At 44.7% G+C, this 24,663-nt stretch overlaps 1 long non-coding RNA gene across 1 annotated transcript in view; it reads left to right on the forward strand.

Annotated features, from left to right (window-relative positions):
- Nucleotides 1-600: 600 nt before the first annotated feature.
- LOC148541923 (uncharacterized) overlaps nt 601-24,663 on the forward strand; it is a 67,030-nt gene continuing 42,967 nt past the window's right edge. The window contains exon 1 of the long non-coding RNA XR_015878481.1: nt 601-926. This is a non-coding gene — a long non-coding RNA (uncharacterized LOC148541923). The remainder of the gene's footprint in view (nt 927-24,663) is intronic.

The raw sequence follows: 24,663 nt of genomic DNA on the forward strand, positions 1-24,663 counted from the left end.
CAATTGTTAGACCACTTCTTAAAAAATCTAATTTAGAGCCCGACTGCATCACCAACTATAGACCAGTATCAAACCTTCCTTTTCTAAAAAAGGTAATTGAGAAAGTGGTGGCAATGCAACTGGAAACCCACCTGTCTACCCATGATATTTATGATCCATTGCAGTCAGGATTCAGGAGAAGACATAGCACTGAAACAGCCCTGGTATGTGTGCTTAATGAGCTTCTGATGGTAAGAGATAGAGGTGATTGTTCAATCTTAATCCTTCTGGATCTCTCAGCAGCATTTGATACTGTGGATTCTAATTGAGTGCCTGAAAAATTTCTGTGGACTGGATGGCAGAGTCCTAAGCCGGAATATCCAATCGATAAAAAGGATTGATATATATATATTCGCTGCATAATTATCACTGTTTGTTGCAGCCATCAAATATCTGAATGCCTCCCTTGATTTATGAAGGAACATGGAGCTACTTTACTAAGCTGTTGAAAATGGCTAATTAACTTCACTGCTGTGTAATCAATCACACACACATGCTAAGACACATTGGAGCATATATAAAGGGTACACCTGAGGTCTGGAGCCACACCTTTTGAGAAAGTCACGTGTATGTGATGAAATGCGTTAAGGGCTCCACTACCTGATTACTCCATTCACTGGAGAACAGCATCAATCTCTACCCAATCCCGCTACTATACCACAGCTGCTGGCGGGGGGATTGCCCAGCACAGTTTCCCAGGACGGTCGGATGGACTTGCAATTCATTTGTGCCTATACCAGGGCCTCACTCCCCACTGCAACAAGCGCTGGATTGCTTACTATTATAAGCAGGACTCTGGAGACGGACGGAGTAAACTGTGAGTCTCAGTTATTATATCTTATCAACAAGACTGCTGGTTCACACTGGAACCCTGGATATTTACTGAGGTATTGTACATCTGTCATTACCTGCTGCCAATAGAGTGACATTTCCACTTATGCTCACAGTTTCTAATTATCTATACTCCGGTCATGACACAGTGGAACATATATATATCAAAGCTGTTGATGGTGCCATGATACCTGGCTATTAATTGACTCATGAGTATTTGAACATTTGTGCACGGGATATCCCAGGTTTAGCAGACCGCTGGAATTTTTCAAAATCCTCTCTCTCTACCTCAAATTGTTTGTAGATGTTGTTAGTATTTTAATTTAGATTGTATGTGATTATCATTGTATCTCTATATTTATTTACATTAAATCAATTATATTTATATGTTTGAGTTATGTTAATTCCCCATGCGCAGGTCCTACACAATTCTATTATCTACAGTCCTTAGCTGGTTCAAATCATTTCTGACCGGCAGGTCACAGAGTTTCTTCTGGAGTAAACTTTCCATCACCAGTGCCACTTCCATGCGGTATCCCACAGGGTTCTATACTATTTCCCATGCTTTTTGCAGTATACATGCTACCATTGGGTAAAATAATCAGACGTCATGGCCTGGTCTACCACTGCTATGCAGATGATACACAACTCTACCTGTCTTTTGCTCCAGGTACAAAGGACCCCATAACAACCCTAAATGGCTGCCTAGCTGAGCTTCAGGAGTGGATGAATGCCAGTTGGCTGCGACTGAACCCTGATAAAACAGAGGTACTTATGATAGGTCACAAGACAGGGCTACAGCATAGGCAACCAACAGTACTTACGCTTGGGGGATCAGAATTACAAAACACTGAACATGTGTGGAACCTTGGTGTTGTCCTGGATAGTGGCTTGACACTTAAACATCAGGTATCGGCCACAATCAAATCCTCATTCTTTCATCTGAGGAACATTGCCAGAATCAAGCACTTAATTCCCTCAGAAGATCTGCCTAAACTCATACATGCATTTATATAATCACGCCTAGACTACTGTAATGCTCTCTACCTTGGACTCCCAGCAATAGAACTGCACCGCTTGCAGATGGTACAAAACGCAACTGCCAGGCTATTAACCAACCAGCCCCGTTCCAGCCACATAACACCCACTCTCTACTCCCTTCACTGGCTGCCTGTCAGATAGCAAATTTTTTTCAAGATTGGCTTACTAACTTACAAAGCCCTACATGACCATGGCTCAAGGTACCTGAAACAGCTTCTAATTCCTTATCGTCCCACTCAATTACTGCGATCCATTGACAAAGGACTGTTAACAGTACCTAGAATCTCTCGGAATTCGCCTGGGGGTCGAGCTTTCAGTTTTGGGGCTCCAACCTTATGGAACTCACTTCCCCGCATAGTTTGAGAGGCCTCCACTCTAGAATCCTTCAAAAATAGACTCAAGGACTTACCTCTTCACCCAAGCATTTCACTAATGTCCCTTATTTAAGCTTCTTTTGTATTTTGTACTGTAAAGGCAAATGTAAAGCACTTTGAGTCCTTTAGGAGAAAAGCGCTATATAAATAAAATTATTATTATTATTACAATTTCTGGACATTCATAAACTATACAATTTAAAATGTCAGGCAGCAATGCCCCAAACAGCACATAATGCAAAGAAAAGAGGTGCAGGATGGAATTGTCCTTGGGCCCTCCCACCCACCCTTATGTTGTATATATGAAACAGGACATTCACAGTTTAACAAACCAATCACTTCAGCAACAGGGACTGCCACTTGTGGCCGAAATTATTGGTTTGTTTTAGCCCCCACAAAACAAGCTGCCAATGCGCAGTGGACATTGGTGGCAATGATCCCATACACAAACTGGCTTTACAACATAGGTAAGATCAGATGTCGTCATCGTCATCATCATCAGCGTGTACATCCTCTTCTTCACACAATATTAATGTGTCCTTGCTGGAATTCACCATTACAGGCGCCTCTGTATTTTTTTTACTTAATTGCTGGTAAAAGTATTCCTCGTGGAATTTGTAATTCATTTTGATGAACATAGGGCCTGATTCAGAGCCGGACGCTATTTGCGCTCGCTCGTTCAGAAAAAGGGGCCGGCTATTTAAATTGAGCGCTCGCTCTTTGCGGTCTGTTGACTCCTCTATGTCTGAGCGAGCGAACGAAACATGCGCTCGCTATATTGTAAAGACGCCCCCTGGCCGCTCGCATCATACGTCATCTCCGCTATTTATTAGATTAATCGAGTACATCGAAAGGCGTCTGAACTGCTCGCAGTGCTTGTGGTTGGATTTTCCTACCGCAATCATGCGAACAGTTCAGGCTAAGAGACAACCAAGTGACATGGCCGATGACGCTGCTTTGTTAATTATACACACCCTTAAAACGCCCGTTTTGACCGTTTGGCAGGGGAATGACCTGACTCAAGCTTGCAGTATCTGAACTAACTTCACATGAGGCAAGTTCAAAGGGTTTGAGAACCTTACACAACACAAAAATTATTCTCCACTGTGCTTGACTAAGGTGCATTCCCGCTTCTTTCCCTATGTCATAGGCCATTGTGTAGCCTTGGATGACCTTTTGCTGCTCCTCCATCTGCTGAAGCATATTGAGAGTAGAATTCAACCTAGTTACTACCTCTTGCTTCAGCTGATGGCAAAGCAAATTCAACAGTACTTGCTGGTGCTGCAATCTTCAACATGCAGTTGCTGAATGTCAAAAATGTATCAAAATCTTAAGGACCATTGAGAGCATCTCCTGCACGCCCCTGTCTTTTTCTAAAACATTTTGCACCACCAAATTAATTGTGTTGCAAAACATTGGACGTGTTCAAATTCGCCTAGAAATTGTGATTTGTCAGAAATCACAAATCCCAAGGAAAGTCCAAGCGGGGTAAGCCATTTTGCAATGATTTCCCTGAGTTTTTCTAAGAGGTTCTCAGCTGTATGCTTCTTAGTGAAACCGGTGATATACAAAGTAGCCTGCCTCTGAATGAGCTGACATTTGTTAGATGCTGTTGCTGTTTGCATTGTTGGAGGCAATACACCTACCCAATGGGCTGTCACAGTCATGTAATATTTAGTTTGCCCTGTCCCGCTTGTCCACATATCTGTGGTTAAGTGAAAAGTGGGTACAACGGCATTTCGGAGGACACTAATAAGGTTTTTTTTAATATCCTTGTACAGACTGGGAGTTGCTGTTCTAGTGAAGTGGAATCTAGAAGGGACATGGTGGCAAGGACACAGGACCTCCATTAACTGTCTAAAACCTACTGCATTAATGGCGGATACTGGACGGACATCTAATACCAGCATAGCTGTTATGGCGTCAGTAATCTGCTGTGCAACTGGGTGACTGCTGTCATACTTGTTCCCCCATGTAAAGGATTGTTTGACAGTCAATTGTTTTGTTAAACTACTAAAAGTAGTCATCTACCTGGTCCCCTTATGGGAGGAAGATCCACTCATAGCAGCAGCAACAGCAGCAGCAGCAGCAGCAGGCGTAGCACTCAAGGATCCTTCTGAGGAATCACAGATAGGAGAGGAGTCAGTCATGCTTATTGGTGGCATTGTCAGAAATCTCAAATACAGAGGAGAGTCCAAGCAGGGTAAGCCATTTTGCAATGATTTCCTTGAGTTTTTCGAAGAGGTTCTTAGCGGTATGCCTCTTAGTAAAACTGGTGATACGCAGAGTAGCCTGCCTCTGAATGAGCTGGCATTTGTTAGATGCTGCTGTTGCTGTTTGCACTGTTGTAGGCAATACACCTACCCAGTGGGCTGTCATAGTCATGTAATCTTTAGTTTGCCCTGTCCCACATGTCCACATATCTGTGGTTAAGTGGACAGTGGGCACAACGGCATTTTGGAGGACACTATTAACGTTTTAATTAATGTCCTTGTACAGATTGGGAATTGCTGTTCTAGTGAAGTGGAATATAGAAGGGACATGGTAGTGGGGACACAGGATTACCAGCAATGTCAGTCCTCTCCTTGTACAATAGTCTTGCGGGATACTTACATTTGCTAAATTTACACCTAAAGCAGTCTAATCTATAATTGATCTGTGAGGGGTCACTAATGATGCGTTTAGCACGCATCATTCCATTACATGTTTTTGATCTCAGAGAGCTTGGGGAATGATGACTATCATCTCTGAGACTTTATTTCTGTCAATTTAACATTCAGAAATTCCTATGCCCCAATGATGTTATACTCGAGTTCTGCCGTAAGGCCAGGCCCTGGAGATTGCTGTACTGAGAGAGCTTTATCATGCATTAATAATACTGGCAGAAGGGCTCTTGGTGAAGATATCAGAAAAGGACAGAAGCTAAATCCTGCAAGCAGAATTACAGACATCTTCATGAAAATGATCATACATGTATTCTGTTGTTTAGAATAAAGCACTACAGCAGCACAACTTAGGCCTTTATTTCCATCTTCTTTCTGTTATTTGCCAGGTTCTGTAGGAGTTTTTGTTCTCATTCACACACTATACACAAGCAGAGAACTGAACAGCAACATTGAGACAGTAAAATAGGATCTGTTTTATTGTCCATTTCTCTTCTTACATGAAAATATGGCCTTTGTGCAATATATCTCTCTCCGGGTTATTATTATTATCCTCTATTTGGGTTTGGGAAGCCGGCGCTTGGGATCACAGTGGTCAGAATTAGGATAGGATACTGACAGATAAATAGGATACTGACAGACACTTGTCTGTCAGTATCCTAACCCAACCCCGCTCCCTACCCTTAACCCTAACCCTTATTCCTCGTGCCTGAACCAAACCTCACCCCTAGTGCCTAAACATAACCTCTTTCTCCCCGCACCCTAAACCTAACCCACCCTCCTTAGTGCCTAACCCAAACTCTCCACTTAGCACATAACCCTAACCTCTAACCCTACCCCAACCGCTGTACTTACCGCTGAGATGCCAGCGCCGAGATTCTGAAATGTCTGGATTCCAGCGCCGGCATTCTAAGCGTCGGCATCCTGACGGACGGGATATTGACCGGATCCCCTCTGTCCACCCAGAGATTAATGATTACTATGTGAGTGTCTGTCTTTCTTCCATTCACTTGGATAGCCTAGCATAGATAGGGAGGGATAAACGGAATGGGATTGAATTCCCAACAGCGGCTGCCCGACAGGATGAAATTCCCGACAGAGGCAGGTAAGTACCCTAACCTCCCCTGTCCCCCCCTAACCCTCCCTTAGTGGTGTCTAACCCTAACCTCCCCCCAGGGGGTGCCTAACCCTAACCCCCTCTTATCGTACCCTAAACCTAACCCTCCCAGGGGGGATGTCTAACCCTAAACTCTCCCTGGGGGTGCCTAACCCTAACCCTCCTCACTAGGGGTGCCTAACCCTTACCCCCCCAAAACCTAACGCTAACCCCGCTAACTGCCTTAAACCTAACCCTCCCACCCCGTGGCTAACAGGACGGGCGCCCCAGACTATCCTCGTTCGGGCACGCATCGCCCTTGATTCTGGCGTCTCGGTTATGACCGGTTTCGGTATTTCTACACCTATCATAATTCACCAGCCGGCATTCTGCAGTCAGGATTGTGACTGGCGACCTTGCGGCCGCCGGTCACGTAACTATATCCCTAATAAACACAGGGAACTGGGCACATACAAGGTCATACATGATGGCAGAAAAGTTCAAATCCCAAGCAGAGCCTGTACAGTAGCCTAAGACCAGTCAGATGTCAGGTCCTGTAGAGTCACTTTCCAATCCATGCAGTAGTCAGGGCAGCCAGAGAGGAGAAAGGTCATGAAACAAGCCAGTCTCAGAATCACAGGAGCTCCAGACACAGCACCTATAATGGCAGAAAAAGAATCTGCTACCTGCACTAAAGATGCAGGTAGCAACAAAAATGTTTCCGGGTGATGAAGACAGGTCCAAAGTGACTACACAACAGTACCTGCATACAAGCAACCGTATACAAATGATAAACTATCCACAAATGCTGAGACATTAATGGGCCCTGAACTCCCTCCACTCATGATGCAAAATTAATAAATTAGAATTTGCGCTATTTAACTGGTTTAGTAGTAAATTAAGCTTTTACTTACTATTGAAGCTTTATCATTTTTGGGTGCACTGTCTCTTTTTTTGCTTGTATAGTTGTTGCTACAGAATATGACACACATTCTAATTATTACAGTGTCATGGTAAATATGCAACATGATCAGGGGTTACAGAAATTAAACCGCACATTTGAAAACATCATTAGTTTGGTCAATATAAAGGAAATATAAGCGCTAATGATTTTACCACAGAAGATATTAAGGACTATGGACCTGATTCAGACCCGCTTGCTAAGGCACGATCGCTCGCTGTGAGCGATTTTTGCCCATCTGCGCATGCGTATAATTCGCAGTGCGTGTGCACAAGCCATTCATTGCGATCTGATTTTGGTAGCTCGTAAGCCACTATCAGGTCGCTGCTTTGAGTGACAGATAGTGCAGTTTGTGGGTGGTAACAGGGGAAGGTGCTTGTGAACGGGGGAGTGGTATTGTGAAAGCAGGCATGTCAGTCCCCCAAAACGCTGTTTAAAGGGTGTGCATAATTAGCAAAGTAGTGTCATTGTACACATCACCTGCATGTCCTGTATTTCAGCCCGCACTGATCGCAGTGCTTGCGGCGGGGAAAGGCAACCCCAAGGACTGCGAGCTGCACCGATGGCTCACGATGGTCCCGATTAATCATACATTTCCCAGAGATAACGTGTGTTGCGAGAGGCAAGGGGGCGTCTTCAGACACTTGCGAGCGCACCTTGCCGTAGCTCGCTAACACACAGTGGGTGTCCTTACGCAATGCAGTCCGAGCGCTTAATTTAAATATCCGGCCCCTTTTGGCCAGCGAGCGATTGCATCTCACGAGCAGGTCTGAATGAGCTCCAATGTGTGTAGGATGCATGGCTTCATGTGCCTTAATAACAAACAAAAATACTGAAAAACCACAATCGACTAATACATATTTTAGATGGATTAGGCACTCAAGCTGCTTCGTCTTTATTTGAGTCATTCTTTGTTCAGTGACATGTAACAATAATACCTAATAAAAAAAAAAACAATAAACAGCTAGGAATTGTATGTTTAGTTCTTAGTCTAGACAAGGAAATGCTTATTGTTTTTTGTTATCAAGACAGATAGGTATTTCTTTTGATAGGATATTGGAAAAATATATTTTTTCTTTTATGGACATAATAGAAAAAGTAAAATTGTCTATGATTGTTCCCACAGTAACATTCACAATTTGTGCTACTCCAAATGGCAATTTAACAAAACTTTCTGAGTACTAGATACTTTCCTAATCGTCTGAGACAGTTATAAAGTTCAGAAAAAAGACATAGGGGTAAATGTAATAGGGTGTGAGTTGCATGAACCGACACAATCTCATTAAATAAAGCTGTAGATTTAAATCTTCAATAAAAAACCTGGTTTACAACTTTTAAAAAAAAAATAATAATTTGGAGCCTAAGGAGCCATGTTTATTCTATTTGACACTTGTTGAAAGAGGAATGCGCTACTACGCAGACTTTAGTCCTCTTGTTCTGCTGAGAGGCTTCATGCCCTGTCCCAAGATGGCCACCATGATTACTACTGAGCATGTAAAAGGTCCATCTTGTCTGTACTGTGTAAAGTGACATGGTGGGAGACAGAAGTCTCCTACTTAGCATTTAAAGAGAACCTGGTTAATACCTGCATTTAACAGTGTTCCAGCATCTCTGTACAGTTACCTGTTTGCAGCATACACTTACCAGGTGGTGAGATGTATAGAACTGTGGCTCCACTTAAGCTCTGCTCCATTACAAGTGTACATGTAACAGTGAGTACGGTAGTACCAACTATCTAACAATGAACCAACTCCACTGGTTAAGTAACTGGGCTGTTCATAGCTTGAGTTATCCGCTGGTGTGTGCCTACATGACACTGCAATATCAACACCTGCACACACATCATTTCTCACAACACTTAGTTTTTTGAACAAGTACACAGCAGTCCTAAGTGTTAGATTCACATTATGCAGTTTTGTCTTGATTGATAGAGGGCTATAGAAGAAGATAGTTGTTTTTAATGTTTCTTTGCAACACCATTTACTATTTAGGAACATAAGAGTAGATTCTATTAGTGGCTCGGCCACGTTTTCCTGTTCCACATAGCAAAAAACAACAGTGCTAGTTTTTCATCGCACCCCATAAAATGCTGCAGGAAAAGAAGCAATGTTGAGCCTACTGTAATAGGTGGATATGTGCGCAGCAGAACATGGATGTTAGGTTTTATACTGCTGCTAACTGAATAATCTCCAAGGAGTTTGTAGGCAGCTAAGAACCATATGGCCCATCTATTTGGTCCATTTTATTCCTAAAATCCTCAAACCTTGTTTGATATTAAGATTTTTCAGAACTAGATCAGCATCATGTCTATAAAAAAAACATGTTTATATTCTCTTACCGCATTTCTCTCCTTCTGTCCTGTTTGATAATCTTAGTTGTCTTATTACTGTTTTTATTCCCTATTGTAATGGGTCGCAGAGTAAGCTGGATCTGTAATGGGTGTTAATATTGTGTTGCACTGTTACTGAGAGGAGACAGTATTGGGTGTTATTATCGGGGTGCACTGCTACTGACAGGAGGCAGTATTGGGTGTTATTATCGGGATGCACTGTTACTGAGAGGAGACAGTATTGGCTGTTATTATCAGGGTGCACTGCTACTGACAGGAGACAGTATTGGGTATTATTACTGGAGTGCACTGTTACTGACAGGAGGCAATATTGGGTGTTATTATTGTGTTAAACTGTTACTGACAGAAGGCAGTATTGGGTGTTATTATTGTGTTACACTGTTACTGACAGGATGCAGTATTGGGTGTAATTACTGGAGTGCACTGTTACTGATAGGAGGCAATATTGGGTGTTATTATTGTGTTACACTGTTACTGACAGGATGCAGTATTGAGTGTTATTATTGTGTTGCACTGTTACTGACAGGAGGCAATATTGGGTGTTATTATTGTGTTAAACTGTTACTGACAGGAGGCAGTATTGGGTGTAATTACTGGAGTGCACTGTTACTGACAGGAGGCAGTATTGGGTGTAATTACTGGAGTGCACTGTTACAGACAGGAGGCAATATTGGATGTTATTATTGTGTTACACTGTTACTGACAGGATGCAGTATTGAGTGTTATTATTGTGTTGCACTGTTACTGACAGGAGGCAATATTGGGTGTTATTATTGTGTTAAACTGTTACTGACAGAAGGCAGTATTGGGTGTTATTATTGTGTTACACTGTTACTGACAGGATGCAGTATTGGGTGTAATTACTGGAGTGCACTGTTACTGATAGGAGGCAATATTGGGTGTTATTATTGTGTTACACTGTTACTGACAGGATGCAGTATTGAGTGTTATTATTGTGTTGCACTGTTACTGACAGGAGGCAATATTGGGTGTTATTATTGTGTTAAACTGTTACTGACAGGAGGCAGTATTGGGTGTAATTACAGGAGTGCACTGTTACTGACAGGAGGCAGTATTGGGTGTTATTATTGTGTTACACTGTTACTGACAGGATGCAGTATTGAGTATTATTATTGGGGTGCACTGTTACTGACAGGAGACATTATTGGGTGTAATTACGGGAGTGCACTGTTACTGACAGGAGGCAATATTGGGTGTTATTATTGTGTTACACTGTTACTGACAGGAGGCAGTATTGGGTGTTATTATTGTGTTACACTGTTACTGACAGGATGCAGTATTGGGTGTAATTACTGGAGTGCACTGTTACTGACAGGAGGCAATATTGGGTGTTATTATTGGTGTGCACTGTTACTGACAGGAGGTGGTATTGGGTGTTATTATCGGGATGCACTGTTACTGACAGGAGGCAGTATTGGGTGTTATTATTGGGGGGCACTGTTACTGACAGGAGGCAGTATTGGGTGTTATTATTGTGTTACACTGTTACTGACAGGAGACAGTATTGGGTGTTATTATCGGTATGCACTGTTACTGACAGGAGGCAATATTGGGTGTTATTATTGTGTTGCACTGTTACTGACAGGAGGCAGTATTGGGTGTTATTATTGGTGTGCACTGTTACTGACAGGAGGCAGTATTAGGTGTTATTATTGGGGTGCACTGTTACTGACAGGATACAGTATTGGGTGTTATTATCGGGATGCAATGTTACTGACAGGAGGCAGTATTGGGTGTAATTACTGGAGTGCACTGTTACAGACAGGAGGCAGTATTGGGTGTAATTATTGTGTTACACTGTTAATGACAGGAGGCAGTATTGGGTGTAATTATTGTGTTACACTGTTACTGACAGGAGGCAGTATTGGGTGTAATTATTCTGTTACACTGTTACAGACAGGAGGCAGTATTGGGTGTTATTATTGTGTTACACTGTTACTGACAGGAGGCAGTATTGGGTGTAATTACTGGAGTGCACTGTTACTGACAGGTGGCAATATTCGGTGTTATTATTGTGTTACACTGTTACTGACAGGATGCAGTATTGGGTGTAATTACTGGAGTGCACTGTTACTGACAGGAGGCAATATTGGGTGTTATTATTGTGTTACACTGTTAGTGACAGGATGCAGTATTGGGTGTAATTACTGGAGTGCACTGTTACTGACAGGAGGCAATATTGGGTGTTATTATTGGTGTGCACTTTTACTGACAGGAGGCAGTATTGGGTGTTATTATTGGTGTGCACTGTTACTGACAGGAGGCAGTATTGGGTGTTATTATCGGGATGCACTGTTACTGACAGGAGGCAGTATTGGGTGTAATTATTGTGTTACACTGTTACTGACAGGAGGCAGTATTGGGTGTTATTATTGGGGTGCACTGCTACTGACAGGAGGCGGTATTGGGTGTTATTATTGGGATGCACTGTTACTGACAGGAGGCGGTATTGGGTGTTATTATTGTGTCGCACTGTTACTTACAGGAGGCAGTATTGGGTGTTATTATCGGGATGCACTATTACTGACAGGAGGCAGTATTGGGTGTTATTATTAGGGGGCACTGTTACTGACAGGAGGCAGTATTGGGTGTTATTATTGTGTTACACTGTTACTGACAGGAGACAGTATTGGGTGTTATTATCGGGATGCACTGTTACTGACAGGAGGCAATATTGGGTGTTATTATTGGGATGCACTGTTACTGACAGGATACAGTATTGGGTGTTATTATCGGGATGCAATGTTACTGACAGGAGACAGTATTGGGTGTTATTATTGTGTTGCACTGTTACTGACAGGAGGCAGTATTGGGTGTTATTATCGGGATGCACTGTTACTGACAGGAGGCAGTATTGGGTGTAATTACTGGAGTGCACTGTTACTGACAGGAGGCAGTATTGGGTGTAATTATTTTGTTACACTGTTAATGACAGGAGGCAGTATTGGGTGTAATTATTGTGTTACACTGTTACTGACAGGAGGCAGTATTGGGTGTTATTATTGTGTTACACTGTTACTGACAGGAGGCAGTATTGGGTGTAATTACTGGAGTGCACTGTTACTGACACGAGGCAATATTGGGTGTTATTATTGTGTTACACTGTTACTGACAGGAGGCAGTATTGGGTGTAATTACTGGAGTGCACTGTTACTGACAGGAGGCAGTATTGGGTGTTATTATTGGGGTGCACTGTTTCTGACAGGAGGCAATTTTGTGTGTTATTATTGTGTTACACTGTTACTGACTGGAGGCAGTATTGGGTGTTATTATTGTGTTACACTGTTACTGACAGGAGGCAGTATTGGGTGTTATTATTGGTGTGCACTGTTACTGACAGGAGGCAGTATTAGGTGTTATTATTGGGGTGCACTGTTACTGACAGGATACAGTATTGGGTGTTATTATCGGGATGCAATGTTACTGACAGGAGGCAGTATTAGGTGTTATTATTGTGTTGCACTGTTACTGACAGGAGGCAGTATTGGGTGTTATTATCGGGATGCACTGTTACTGACTGGAGATAGTATTGGGTGTAATTACTGGAGTGCACTGTTACTGACACGAGGCAATATTGGGTGTTATTATTGTGTTACACTGTTACTGACAGGAGGCAGTATTGGGTGTAATTACTGGAGTGCACTGTTACTGACAGGAGTCGGTATTGGGTGTAATTACTGGAGTGCACTGTTACTGACAGGAGGCGGTATTGGGTGTAATTATTGAGTTGCACTGTTACTAACAGGGGGCATTATTGGGTGTTATTCTTGGGGTGCACAGTTACTGACAGGAGACAGTTTTGGGTGTTATTATTGTGTCGCACTGTTACATACAGGAGGCAGTATTGGGTGTTATTATCGGGATGCACTGTTACTGACAGGAGGCAGTATTGGGTGTTATTATCGGGATGCACTGTTACTGACAGGAGACAGTATTGGGTGTTATTATCGGGATGCACTGTTACTGACAGGAGGCAATATTGGGTGTTATTATTGTGTTGCACTGTTACTGACAGGAGGCAGTATTGGGTGTTATTATTGGTGTGCACTGTTACTGACAGGAGGCAGTATTAGGTGTTATTATTGGGGTGCACTGTTACTGACAGGATACAGTATTGGGTGTTATTATTGTGTTACACTGTTACTGACAGGAGGCAGTATTGGGTGTTATTATTGTGTTACACTGTTACTGACAGGAGGCAGTATTGGGTGTAATTACTGGAGTGCACTGTTACTGACAGGAGGCAGTATTAGGTGTTATTATTGGGGTGCACTGTTACTGACAGGAGACAGTATTAGGTTTTATTATTGGGGTGCACTGTTACTGAGAGGAGGCAGTATTGGGTATTATTATTGGGGTGCACTGTTACTGACAAGAGGCAGTTCTGGGTGTAAATGCTGGAGCGCACTGTTACTGACAGGAGGCAGTATTAGGTGTTATTATAGGGGTGCACTGTTACTGACAGGAGGCAGTATTGGGTGTAATTACTGGAGTGCACTGTTACTGACAGGAGGCAGTTTTGGGTTTTATTATGGTGTTGCACTGTTACTGACAGGAGACAGTATTGGTTGTTATTAATGGGGTGTACTGCTACTGACTGGAAGCAATATTGGGTGTTATTATTGGGGTGCACTGCTACTGACAGGAGACAGTATTGGGTGTTATTATTGTGTTGCACTGTTCCTGATGGGAGGCAGTATTGGGTGTAATTATTGTGTTACACTGTTACTGACAGGAGGCAGTATTGGGTGTAATTATTGGGGTGCACTGCTACTGACAGGAGGCAGTATTGGGTTTTATTATTGGGGTGCACTGTTACTGACAGGGGACCGTAGTGGGTGTTATTATTGTGTTGCACTGTTCCTGACTGGAGGCAGTATTGGGTGTTATTATCGGGATGCACTGTTACTGACAGGAGGCAATATCGGGTGTTATTATTGTGTTACACTGTTACTGACAGGAGGCAGTATTGGGTGTCATTATTGGGGTGCACTGTTACTGGCAGGAGGCAGTATTGGGTGTAATTACTGGAGAGCACTGTTTCTGACAGGAGGCAGTATTGGGTGTAATTACTAGGGGTGAGCGGGTTCGGATTTCTGAAATCCGAACCCCCCCGAGCCCCCCCGATCCGAGTCCGATCCGAGTCAGGCTCGACTTTTCCCGCCTGACTCGGATCTGAAATCGAGGCAAAACGTCATCATCCCGCCTTCCGAGTCTCGCGGGTTTTGGATCCTATATAAGGTACCCGCGTCGGCGCCATTTTCTCACTCGGCTGTGGACAGTGAAGAGGGAGGGTGGGAGTTAGGGCTGTGTAGTGTAGTGTAGTGTAGTGCTGCTGTTGTCCACTACTTCAAAGTCCATAGGGGCTGGCTGTGTTGTGCTGTGCTGCTGTTGTTAATAGGGGCTGTGTCCACTACTTCAAAGTCCATAGGGGCTGGCTGGACTGTGTTGTGCAGTCAGTTCTCCATAGGGGCTGTGTCCACTCCAAAGTCCTGTGCAGTGTCCCAGTCCTAAAGGAGTGCTGTAGTGTTGTCCAGGGGGTGCTCTGTCCATCAGGGGTGCTCCCCCCCAAGTGCTAAAAAAATAATATATTTTCTGTGTTTGCGAATTGTGTGCGCAGTAGCCGCACGTGCATCAACAAAGTAGTGCCAAGCGTGCGCCTGTGTCATAAGTAAAGGGCCGGCTGGCTTGACCGTTAAGGGTGCTGTAACCCCCGAAAGTACACTCCAGTCCAAACCAAAAAAAAAATTATTTTCTGTGTTTGTGAATTGTGTGCGCAGTAGCCGCACGTGCATCAACAAAGTAGTGCCAAGCGTGCGCCTGTGTCATAAGTAAAGGGCCGGCTGGCTTGACCGTTAAGGGTGCTGTAACCCCCGAGAGTACACTCCAGTCCAAACCAAAAAAAAAATTATTTTCTGTGTTTGTGAATTGTGTGCGCAGTAGCCGCACGTGCATCAACAAAGTAGTGCCAAGCGTGCGCCTGTGTCATAAGTAAAGGGCCGGCTGGCTTGACCGTTAAGGGTGCTGTAACCCCCGAAAGTACACTCCAGTCCAAACCAAAAAAAAAATTATTTTCTGTGTTTGTGAATTGTGTGCGCAGTAGCCGCACGTGCATCAACAAAGTAGTGCCAAGCGTGCGCCTGTGTCATAAGTAAAGGGCCGGCTGGCTTGACCGTTAAGGGTGCTGTAACCCCCGAAAGTACACTCCTGTCCAAACCAAAAAAAAAATTATTTTCTGTGTTTGTGAATTGTGTGCGCAGTAGCCGCACGTGCATCAACAAAGTAGTGCCAAGCGTGCGCCTGTGTCATAAGTAAAGGGCCGGCTGGCTTGACCGTTAAGGGTGCTGTAACCCCCGAAAGTACACTCCAGTCCAAACCAAAAAAAAAATTATTTTCTGTGTTTAGCCGCACGTATATATCAAATCGATATAACATAAATGGAGGACCAAACTTTCTCCGATAAAAATAAAATAGAGAAAGATCAAGAACCACTTCCTCCTAGTGCTGAAGCTGCTGCCACTAGTCATGACATAGACGATAACATGCCATCAACGTCGTCTGCCAAGGCCGATGCCCAATGTCATAGTAGAGGGCACATACAATCCCAAATGGCAAAGTTCAGGAAAATGACCTTGAAAAAGACATTTAAATCAGCTGAAGAGAAACGTAAACTTGCCAATATGCCATTTACGACACGGAGTGGCAAGGAACGGCTAAGGTCGATCCCTAGTATGTTCATGACTAGTGGTTCAGCTTCACATGACGATGGAAGCCCTCCTCCCACTAAAAAAATCAAAAGAGTTAAGCTGGCAAAAGCACAGCGAAGAACTGTGCTTTCTAAGAAGATATCACAAATCCCCAAGGAGAGTCCAAGTGTGGTGGTGGTTGCGATGCCTGACCTTCCCAGCACTGGACGGGAAGAGGTGGCTCTTTCCACCATTTGCACGCCCCCTGCAAGTGCTGAAAGGAGCACCCACAGTCCACTTGCTGATATGCAAATTGAAGATGTCACTGTTGAAGTACAACAGGATGAGGATACTGGTGTAGCTGGCGCTGAGGAGGAAGTTGGCGAGGAGGATTCTGATGGTGATGTGGTTTGTTTAAATCAGGCTCCGGGGGAGACAGTTGTTGTCCGTGGGATGAAAAAGCCCATCACGGTCATGCCTGGGCAGAAGACCAAACATTCCACCTCTTTGGTCTGGCAATATTTCTATCCAAATCCGGACAACAACTGTCTTGCCATATGTACCATATGTAAAGGTGAAATAAGTAGGGGTAGGGACGTCAACCACCTAGGAACATCCTCCCTTATACGGCACCTGCAGCGCGTTCATAAAAAGTTACTGTCAAGTTCAGAAACTTTGGCTAAGACCGTAAGCAGTCCAGGGACACCTAAATCCCGTTGTCCTGTTGTATCCAAGCGCCTGCAAACCACACCGTCAACTCCCTCCTCGTCAATTTCCTCCTTAGTCAGGATCGGAAGTAGTCCTGCAGGCCATGTCACTGGCATGACTGACTCTCCTATCCGGGATTCCTCTGGAGGATCCTGCATTGCTACGCCTACTGCTGCCGCTGCTGCTGTTGCTGCTGCTGGGAGTCGTTTATCATCCCAGAGAGGAAGTAGGAACACCACTACTTTTACTAAACAATTGACCCTCCATGAGTCCTTAGCGAGGAGGATGAAGTACGACAGCAGTCATCCTGAAGCAAAACGTATAACTGAGGCCTTGACTGCTATGTTGGTGTTAGACGTGCGTCCGGTATCTGCCATTAGTGTAGTGGGATTTAGACAATTGATGGAGGTAGTGTGTCCCCGGTTCCAAATCCCGTCTAGATTCCACTTCACTAGGCAGGCGATACCGAGACTGTACAGAAACGTCAGAAAAAGTGTCCTCAGTGTCCTGAAAAATGCCGTTGTACACAATGTCCACTTAACCACGGACATGTGGACAAGTGGAACAGGGCAGACTAAGGACTATATGACTGTGACAGCCCACTGGGTAGATGTATCACCTTACGCAGCAGCAGCGTCACCAGTAGCAGCATCTCAGAAACGCCAGCTCGTTACAAGGCAGGCTACGCTGTGTATCACCGGTTTCAGTAAGAGGCACACCGCCGACAACCTCTTAGAGAAACTGAGGGAAATCATCGCCCAGTGGCTTACCCCACTTAGACTCTCCTGGGGATTTGTGATATCTGACAACGCCACCAATATTGTGCGGGCATTACATCTGGGCAAATTCCAGCACGTCCCATGTTTTGCTCACACAATAAACTTGGTGGTGCAGAATTTTCTGAAAAGCGACAGGGGCGTGCAGGAGACTCTTTGGGTGGCCCGAAAAATTTCTGGCCACTTTCGCCATTCAGCGACTGCATGCCGAAGACTGGAGCGCCAGCAAACACTCTTGAACCTGCCCCGCCATCACCTGAAGCAAGAGGTTGTGACGCGGTTGAACTCAACCCTCTATATGCTTCAGAGGATGGAGGAGCAGCAAAAGGCCATACAAGCCTATACATCCACCTATGACATAGGCAAAGGAGGGGGTATGCACCTGACTCAAGCGCAGTGGAGAATGATTTCCGTGTTGTGCAAGGTTCTCCAGCCCTTCGAACTTGCCACACGTGAAGTCAGTTCAGACACAGCCAGCTTGAGTCAGGTCATTCCCCTCATCAGGCTTTTGCAGAAGCAGCTGGAGAAAGTGAAGGAGGAGCTAAGACTGAGCGATTCCGCTCGGCATGTGGGACTTGTGGATGAAGCCCTTCATTCGCTTTGCCAGGATTCCAGGGTGGTCAATCTGTTGAAATCAGACCACTACATTTTGGCCACCGTGCTTGATCCTAGGTTTAAAGCCTATGTGGTGTCTCTCTTTCCGGCCGACACAAGCCTGCTGACCTGCTGGTGAACACACTGTCAGCTGAAGCGGAACGTGACACGTCAACGGCTCCTTCTTCATTTTCTCCCGCAACTGGGGCTGCCAGGAAAAAACTTAGGTATCCTAAGCAACCCGCTGGCGGTGATGCAGGGCAGGCAGGACCAAGTTTGGACATCTGGTCCTGACTGAAGGACCTGGCAACAATTTCTGACATGTCTACTGTCACTGCATATGATACTGTCACCATTGACAGAATGGTGGAGGATTACATCGGTGACAGCATCCAAGTAGGCATGTCAGACAGTCCATACCTGTACTGGCAGGAAAAAGAGGCAATTTGGAGGCCCCTGTACAAGCTGGCTCTATTTTACCTGAGTTGCCCCCCCTCCAGTGTGTACTCCGAAAGAGTGTTTAGTGCAGCCGGGAACCTTGTCAGCGTAAGACGTAGGAGGTTGCTTCCACAGAATGTGGAGAAGATGATGTTCATCAAAATGAATTATCAGCTCTTCCAGGGAGACCAGCCTCCAGAAGGTACAGAGGGACCTGTGGTGGTGGATTCAAGTGGGGACGAGTTAATACTTTGTGAGGATGAGGATGTACACACTGAAGAGGGTGAGGAATCGGTGGATGAGGAGGATGAGGATGACATCTTGCCTCCGTAGAGCCAGTTTGTGCAGGGACACATTAATTGCCAGCTTGTTTTGTGGGGGCCCAAACGAACCAATCATTTCAGCCACAGTTGTGTGGCAGACCCTGGCGCTGAAATGATTGATTTGTTAAAGTGTGCATGTCCTGTTTATACAACATAAGGGTGGGTGGGAGGGCCCAAGGACAATTCCATCTTGCACTTCTTTTTTTTCTTTGCATTATGTACAGTTTGGGGCCTAGTTTTTCTAACTGCCATCCTGTCTGCCACTGCAGTGTCACTCCTAGATGGGTCACGTGTTTGTGCCGCCCACTCGTGTCGCTTAGCATAGTCATCCAGCTACCTCGGTGCAACATTTTGGACATGAAAACACTATTGTGAGGTGTGAGGTGTTCAGAATAGACTGGAAATGAGTGGAAATTAAGGTTATTGAGGTTAATAATAGCATAGGAGCAGAGAAACCAACAAATTCTGTGATTTTAGCTGTTTTTATGCTTTTAAAAAAAAAAATACAGATCCAAAACACAAAACCCAGAACCCAAAACACGGAAGGGTGGTTTTGGCAAAACCAATCCAGATCCAAAACACGAAGAAAGATCCAGATCCAAAACCAAAACACAAAACACGAAAAGTGGCCGGTGCACACCCCTAGTAATTACTGGAGTGCACTGTTTCTGACAGGAGGCAGTATTGGGAGTAATTACTGGAGTGCACTGTTACTGACAGGAGGCAATATTGGGTGTTATTATTGTGGTGCACTGTTACTGACAGGAGGCAGTATTAGGTTTTATTATTGGGGTGCACTGTTACTGACAGGAGGCAGTATTGGGTGTAATTACTGGAGTGCACATTTACTGACAGGAGGCAGTATTGGGTGGTATTATTGTGTTCCACTGTTACTGACAGGAGGCAGTAATGGGTGTCATTATTGGGGTGCACTGTTACTGGCAGGAGGCAGTATTGGGTGTTATTATTGGGGTGCACTGTTACTGACAGAAGGCTGTATTGGGTGTAATTACTGGAGTGCACTGTTGCTGACTGAAGGCAGTATTGGGTGTTATTATTGTGTTGCACTGTTACTGACTGGAGGCAGTATTGGATGTTATTACTGGATTGCACTGTTACTGACAGGAGGCAGTATTAGGTGTTATTATTGGGGTGCACTGTTACTGACAGGAGGCAGTATTAGGTGTTATTATTGGGGTGCACTGTTACTGGCAGGAGGCAGTATTGGGTATTATTATTGGGGTGCACTGTTACTGACAGAAGGCAGTATTGGGTGTAATTACTGAAGTGCACTTTTACTGACAGGAGGCAGTATTGGGTGGTATTTTTGTGTTCCACTGTTACTGACAGGAGGCAGTAATGGGTGTCATTATTTGGGTGCACTGTTACTGCCAGGAGGCAGTATTGGGTGTTAATGTTTGGGTGCACTGTTACTGACAGAAGGCAGTATTGGGTGTAATTACTGGAGTGCATTTTTACTGACAGGAGGCAGTATTGGGTGGTATTATTGTGTTCCACTGTTACTGACAAGAGACAGTATTGGGTGTAATTATTGGAGTGCACTGTTACTGACAGGAGACAGTATTGGGTGTTATTATTGGGATGCACTGTTACTGACAGGAGGCATTATTGGGTGTTATTATTGTGTTGCACTGTTATTGACAGGACACAGTATTGGGTGTTATTATTGGGGTGCACTGCTACTGACAGGAGACAGTATTGGGTGTTATTATTGGGATGCACTGTTACTGACAGGATGCAGTATTGGGTGTAATTACTGGAGTGCACTGTTACTGACAGGAGGCAATATTGGGTGTTATTATTGTATTACACTGTTACTGACAGGAGGCAGTATTGGTTGTAATTACTGGAGTGCACTGTTACTGACAGTAGTCAGTATTGGGTGTAATTACTGGAGTGCACTGTTTCTGACAGGAGGCAGTATTGGGTGTAATTACTGGAGTGCACTGTTACTGACAGGAGGCAATATTGGGTGTTATTATTGTGTTACACTGTTACTGACAGGAGGCAGTATTAGGTTTTATTATTGGGGTGCACTGTTACTGGCAGGAGGCAGTATTGGGTGTTATTATTGGGGTGCACTGTTACTGACAGGAGGCAGTACTGGGTGTAATTATTGGAGTGCACTGTTACTGACAGGAGGCAGTATTAGCTGTTATTATTGGTTTGCACTGTTACTGACAGGAGGCAGTATTAGGTGTTATTATTGAGGTGCACTGTTACTGGCAGGAGGCAGTATTGGGTGTTATTATTGTGTTGCACTGTTACTGACAGAAGGCAGTATTGGGTGTAATTACTGGAGTGCAGTTTTACTGACAGGAGGCAGAATTGGGTGGTATTATTGTGTTCCACTGTTACTGACAGGAGGCAGTAATTGGTGTCATTATTGGGGTGCACTGTTACTGACAGAAGGCTGTATTGGGTGTAATTTCTGGAGTGCACTGTTACTGACTGGAGGCAGTATTGGGTGTTATTATTGTGTTGCACTGTTACTGACTGGAGGCAGTATTGGATGTTATTACTGGAGTGCACTGTTACTGACAGGAGGCAGTATTAGGTGTTATTATTTGGGTGCACTGTTACTGGCAGGAGGCAGTATTGGGTGTTATTATTGGGGTGCACTGTTACTGACAGAAGGCAGTATTGGGTGTAATTACTGGAGTGCACTTTTACTGACAGGAGGCAGTATTGGGTGGTATTATTGTGTTCCACTGTTACTGACAGGAGGCAGTAATGGGTGTCATTATTTGGGTGCACTGTTACTGGCAGGAGGCAGTAGTGGGTGTTATTATTGGGGTGCACTGTTACTGACAGAAGGCAGTATTGGGTGTAATTACTGGAGTGCATTTTTACTGACAGGTGGCAGTATTGGGTGGTATTATTGTGTTCCACTGTTACTGACAGGAGACAGTATTGGGTGTTATTATTGGGGTGCACTGTTACTGACAGGAGACCATATTGCACACTTGCCTACTTTTGAAAAAGCATTTCAGGGAGATTGTGAAAGCAGCACCTATGAGTGTGGCGGTAAAGTGGGCGTGTACTGCTACATCTGAGGGGCGTGTCATAAAATTGCTTAACATACACATGTAAATGAGCCCCAAAGCAGTTAGTAAGATCTACTTGTTGATGAAAACTTCAATGATACTTCTCAGAAAATACATGTAACCATTGGGATCATTGTGCCTTATAACCAATGCAGGGATATTATACTAATGATCCCATTTGTATGTATATATCTCTGTTTTTTCTTTTATATAACGGTGTCATAATGGGGGAAAGGTGAAATGAGGGAGATTGGTAGACTCTTCAGGGAGACAGGGAGATTGCTACTATTTCAGGGAGTCTCCCTGACAATGAGGGAGAGTTGGCAAGTATGCCATATTGGTTGTTATTATTGTGTTACACTGTTACTGACAGGAGGCAGTATTGGGTGTTATTATTGTGTTGCAGTGTTACTGACAGGAGGCAGTATTGGGTGTAATTACTGGAGTGCACTGTTACTGACAGGAGACAGTATTGGGTGTTATTATTGGGGTGCACTGCTACTGATAGGAGGCAGTATTGTGTGTTATTATTGGGGTACTCTGTTACTGACAGGAGGCAGTATTGGGTGTTATTATTGGGGTACACTGTTACTGACAGGCAGAGCCGGATTAAGGGGGGGGCATAGGGGGCGAGTACTCCCGGGCCCCCCTCTCTCAGGGGGCCCCCCAGCCAGAGCAGCTTTGACTAGGCCCAGTGAAAGGTGTATACAAGTACCCTGAGATTCCAAGGGACCCCAGTCACTCTTACCCATGCTAGTCTGTGCGGGGCCCGCGCCGCTGCAGTAATAGGATGAACCCAGCAGGTAAGCCTCTTCACTGTCACTGGCATCTCCAGGCTTGCTCAATAAAGTTGTTTTTTTCCGCCGCAGTGTGCGTGACGTCATGACGTCCGTTTACTGCTTGGGTGAAGACCAGCTGAGTGAGGAGCCTGCCGCCGCTGTGAGGAGGAGCAAGCAGAAGATGCAGCTTAGGTAAGTGTGGGGTTATGGAGGGACACAGGGATGCAGTGGCTGTTCCTGCAGAGAGACAAGGGAGGAGGTGGCTGCTGCAAAGACACAGGGAAGTGCTTGTTTGTCGCTTATGCTCCTCCAGAAGGGAGAGATGGGGAAGATGGCTGCTGCAAAGACACAGGGAGGTGTTTGTGGCTGATGCTCCTCCAAAGACAGGAGGTGGTGGCTGCTGTTGGGAAATTGGGGGGTAGCTGTGACTTTTGCTGCCAAGACACAGGGGGGCTAAGGCTGTTGCAGAGACACAGGGGGGCTAAGGCTGATGCAGAGACACAGGGGGGGGCTATGGCTGTTGAACAGACAAGGGGAGGCTGTGGCTGCTGGATAGACACATGGGGGAGGGTGTCTGAGGCTATGCAGAGACACGGGGATCTGAGGTTATGTAGAAACATGGGGGATCTGAGGCTGTAGGAGAGACATGGTGGGATGAGACAGTTGAAAAGACACAGTAGGGAAGGGGCTGTCACACAATAATATTCATTAAACACTTAAAAAAAAACATATTACCCCTGCTGTATGATGATGACATTGGTTATATTCCTACTTAAACAGGCATTTTCCGGGCCATGCGATTGCCTACATGAATATTGAATACCGTCTGAAGCTATCATCTGTCCAGGGAGGATCCCATTTTTTAGAGGTTCCCCGTTGCTGATGTAACAAAAGACTCAAGCCGACCGGCCTGTACCAAATGGGGAGGGATGGGGTTTGGGCAAGAAAAATTAGTGTAATGGGCCCCAAGGTTTCAGTTGCCGGGCCTCGCTCCAACATAACTCTGGCTCTGCTGTCCGTGAACGATTCTGCTTTTCTCCAGCCTCCTCGCACTGCCCAAGAGGAGGTTCGGGAGTCTGCCCCCCACTGCCGGACTGCATTTAGGAGTCGTACCTGTGTTTCTGTTGCTACCTCATGGAGGTGCGGGAGGAAGAGGCACACACACGACTGTCAAAGCCAGGGGGGTATCGCTTACAAGAGGGAGAGGGCCCCACTATCTTAAGTTCCCCGGGCCCCCCAAAGGCTTAATCCAGCCCTGCTGACAGGAGACAGTATTGGTTGTTATTATTGTGTTGCACTGTAGCTGACTGGAGGCAGTATTGGGTGTTATTATTGTGTTGCACTGTTACTGACAGGAGGCAGTATTGCGTTTTATTATTGTGTTGCACTGTGACTGACATGAGAGAGTATAGTGGCCTATATTATTATTGGAGGACACTGTAAGAGACATTATTGTGGGCTATTTTATTATTGGAGGACACTGTAAGAGACAGTATTGTGGCCTATATTATTGGAGGACACTGTAAGAGACAGTATTGTGGGCTATTTTATTATTAGAGACACTGTTAGAGATATGAGACAGTTTTGAGGGCTTTTTTATTATTTGGGACACTTACTGATTGATGGAGCATACACATGGTCAGATTTGTAAGGTTTGTCAGATGAACGATTGAACGATTTTACCAAAGTTTTGAACGCTTTGAACGATTTTTGACTGCATTAAAATGAATGGAATTGTCCAAGTCTGACTGCAGACACATCAGATGTCAAATATCATTATCTGACAAACTGGAACGCGCATCGTTCATCGTCCATCGTTCAGGCATGTCAGATATGTCAGATTTTCCTTCAGATATGAATGACTGAACGATTTTTTAATCGTTATCGTTCAGATCTGAAGGAAAAATCTGACCGT

The sequence above is a fragment of the Taudactylus pleione genome, unplaced genomic scaffold (genome assembly GCF_031769625.1).
Source record: "Taudactylus pleione unplaced genomic scaffold, aTauple2 ptg000016l, whole genome shotgun sequence".
Lineage (NCBI taxonomy): Eukaryota > Metazoa > Chordata > Amphibia > Anura > Myobatrachidae > Taudactylus > Taudactylus pleione.